A 3671-nucleotide genomic window follows, 5' to 3' on the forward strand; every position below is an offset into this window, starting at 1 on the left:
AGGGGGGGGGGGGGGGGGGAGAGGGAGAGAGGGAGAGAGACTGGCTGGAAGGAATGCTAGGATATGCTGGAGTTGGGATTTTTTCCTGCCTTTTCTCCAAAGACCTTTTTTTCCTGCAGACCCTGTGGAAAGTCATCATAAAACCTCTGAAATCCAACTGTTCCAGTGCGTCAAAAACAACACTTCTCCCACATACACTGATTTCGCAACAGGCTCCGTGTCAAATCTGTATGCATCAGCATCTTCCTACTGCAACTACATTTTCCAACTTTTTACATGAGAAACACTCATTTCCTCGGACTTCCTCTGTTTTTCTCTCATTTACCAGTGCGTAAAAGCGCGACACGTCGCAGGAACCAACACCAAAAAAAAAAAAAAATAGAGAAGTTTTCCTCCTCCTGTTGCGCACTCACTCCATCCGAAGACGCTGCCGATTAAGAACGCACTTTTCTCGGGGAAAAGCCAAGAAATGGGACCACGTAGAAGAAAAAAAATGAGGAGGAGAAGGAGGAAGAGGGGAAGAAGAAGAAACCAGTTTCCAGAAAGGCACACAGGCCGACGCGTACAACACGATTACAGCGTTTTTATTCCCTCAGACTGTAGTGCGTCAGATTGGGGGGAAAGTTTCGATTCCCACCTCACCACCTCCACCTTTTTCTTCTGCTTCTCCTCGGTGAAGCCGTTTTCATTTTCCCTCAGCGCTGGCCAAGTGGCCCAGACTGCCGGCGTCAGCTCTCCAAACTCTTACACACGCACTTCTAAAAAACTTTTCCCACCATCGACTCCTTCCTCTTTTCCCAAATCCCGGTCGGTGTTGTCGTGTGCTACCGTGACAAAAGTGTTTGGGGTTTTCTTTTTTAATCTAAAGGAAGAAAAGAAAAAAAAACTCACCTCGCTGCAATAAAAGAATCTTCAGACAGACGTGTTTTTATTCCCAGGCTCGGCTCTCTGCTCTCCTGTCTGCTGGCGCGGCGCGACGCGTACTGGGAGACTCCGCCATGTCAATCAAAACGCGACGCACATGGAGAGCTGAGAGCCCGCCCCCCTCGAGCTGCCTTTTTACCGTAATAACCACAGAGCGCGCAGCAGGGATAAGTTCAAAGGACTTGAGAGGTTGTTTTCATGGGAGTTTTTTTTCTTTATGTGCTCCCCGTGTTTAACAGTGGACACAGGAGTTGTTGGCTACTTAGTTTTTAGTGTGGCCTAGTTTTGACCACAACTGTCCTGCCAGTAAACCATCTATTTATCTAAGACCCCCCCCCCATACTGTGACCTATGGATTTCAAAGTGCTATTTTTTGTATCTCTGCTCAGTGAAGTTTAATAGATGACAATAACAAAATAGCAAAATGATACGTTTCTGTTTTATTATTTTATTACACCATCATGTGGTTTATTGATTACAATAAAGGCTTGGAGTTAAGGCGAGTTGAATCTGGCTGGTTCTGGTTTATATTTATCTTTTGTTGTGGTACAGAACAGCTGACTAGAGCGGTCACAAAAATGACCTGACAAGCTGCCCCGGGTCACTGGTGCTTAAATCAAACAACATTTTTTTAGGAAAAAAAAAACAAAAAAAAAAGATTAAATGTGTAACAAACATCCAAGAAATCAATAAAGAAATCATTGGAAGATAATCCAGGTGACGCTACACGGCTTTATCTTGATCCTAAAACATGGCCGTGTTTACAAAAATCACTCACAAATTCCTCTTATAAAATACAGCAGTAAAAGCTGACAGAGTGAAGTTCTGTTATAGACTGTGGTCCACAGGTCACAGCCTTTGAGCCTCTGAGGGTTTGATTTTTTTAAAAAACAATGTCAAAGCTTCTGTTTCCTTCCTCCGTGTTGAACACATACACGTATGTACAGAGTGTAGTTTCGGGTGGAGATTATTTAAGGCGTGTTGAGACATTAATGCCAACAAGTGTCTTCCTGCCAAAATGCATTGTTGAAATAGTTTTTATTGCAGAGACGGCACTTACTAAATGAAGGGTATTACATGACATACTGTACCAGTGATTTTATGATGGGAAATTAAACACAGTGTGTATTTCAATCACAAACTATACAATAAATTCTGATTGTTTATAGCGCAAGTTATATTTTGATTTGTATCGTCTTCAAATAGGATTTACAGCTAAATGTAGAATACTGTCTTTTAAGAATAGAAGTGTGTCCTTTCACACGGCCACGTTATGGCTAACGTCCTTTTTTTCTTTAGTCTAGTATCGAGTGACATTCATAAAATTGTACCATTTCAACTATAATTTCGGCCCACTACTGTAACATTCATAAAATTGTACCATTTCCATTGCTATAATTTCGGCCCACTACTGCACTAGGATTATGGTCCGAAACTTCTTGCTAACACCATGGCAACTTGCTGTGTTTTTTAATTAACTTATCTTAAAATCTCTAATACGGTAGATGCATTTTAACAGTTTCAGGCTAATGTTTTGTTTACTGCAAGCTAACTTTTTTAAAGCTTTTAGCCATTTCTGCTGTGGTTGTGATAAAGGCTAGGCTATGTTGAGGCTAACATTTGAAACGTATTGGCAAAAGTAGCAATTTTGTGACTTTTAGTCCTTCTAGCTATATGTTGCCGAGGGGGCAAGAAAGGGAGAGAGATGTATTTATCCCTGGGAAAGTATTCTTTGGGAAATCAAGGCTAACATATAAAATAAAAGTGTCTATAAACTTGTATCAACTGTTTAAATAGATGTTTTCATTCTAATCTTTATCTTTTTGACTCTGTCTTCTTCTGCTATTTTTTGTTCTGATGAAACAGACAAACAATTCCTAAAATAACATGACATATAAAGGACAAACACTGCATTTTTCCAAGCCTCTAACTTCTATAATTCACTAAGGTGATAAAAAGAGAAATATGAGAATTTGTACAGCATAGCCCTTCTTTTTTTTTATTCTCAGTTATAATATGCAAGGCTATAAAATCCAGAGTAAGATTTTTGAATCAATTCCATCAACATTCCAAGAAGAGGAGCTCAACAGGGGGGGTGGGGGGGGGGTTTATTTTCATGGTATCCTGATCTATCACCAAATGTCTGGGATTGTTTTGCAGGTTATGCTTTAATTTGACACTAACACAATAACTACAAGGCCTGCACTGACTACAGGCTCAACAATAGGAAAACAGGCCGTTAAAGCAGCAGCAGCAGCAGCAGCAGCAGCAGCAGCAGCAGCAGGGTTCCTGTCAGTTATGAACATGTTTGTGTCCAACAGTCATCAACCTCCCTCCCTGCTGAGAGGAGACTGGGCCAAATACACTCATTGCCCCTGAGTTTTGATTTCTCTTTTTGTGCTGCTGGCACACACACTCAAACACACACACACACACACGTACACAAGCGCACACACTCCCATTCTGGAAAACTGTGCTAAGGAAACAGCAAAATTCTAAGACAGCAAACGTGTGGCTCTGGACCAGGACGGTGCGCCTGTGAGTTCAGTTCAGTAAAAACTGATCATCAGATAATCAATCACACCACAGTGATAAATGTCAAGTGAAACTTCACACAAAGGCAGGCAGAATGTGGTGCCAACCGCAGAAGTAGTAATTACAGTGGATGGAAAGTGGGTCACGTTGAATTTTCGACAATCAAAGCACCGCCCATTTCCATACATACAATATATATATATATGTATATA

At 41.2% G+C, this 3671-nt stretch overlaps 1 protein-coding gene across 1 annotated transcript in view; it reads right to left on the minus strand.

The window, feature by feature from the left end:
• The window catches only part of fndc3ba (fibronectin type III domain containing 3Ba), a 105920-nt gene extending 104880 nt beyond the window's left edge, over positions 1-1040 (minus strand). Inside the window, exon 1 of the mRNA XM_008310320.3 lies at positions 892-1040. The gene's annotated coding sequence lies outside the window, so the exon portion shown is untranslated. The remainder of the gene's footprint in view (positions 1-891) is intronic.
• Between the last annotated feature and the right edge of the window lie 2631 nt (positions 1041-3671).

This window comes from Cynoglossus semilaevis, chromosome 1 (assembly GCF_000523025.1).
Source record: "Cynoglossus semilaevis isolate Cse_v1.0 chromosome 1, Cse_v1.0, whole genome shotgun sequence".
NCBI lineage: Eukaryota > Metazoa > Chordata > Actinopteri > Pleuronectiformes > Cynoglossidae > Cynoglossus > Cynoglossus semilaevis.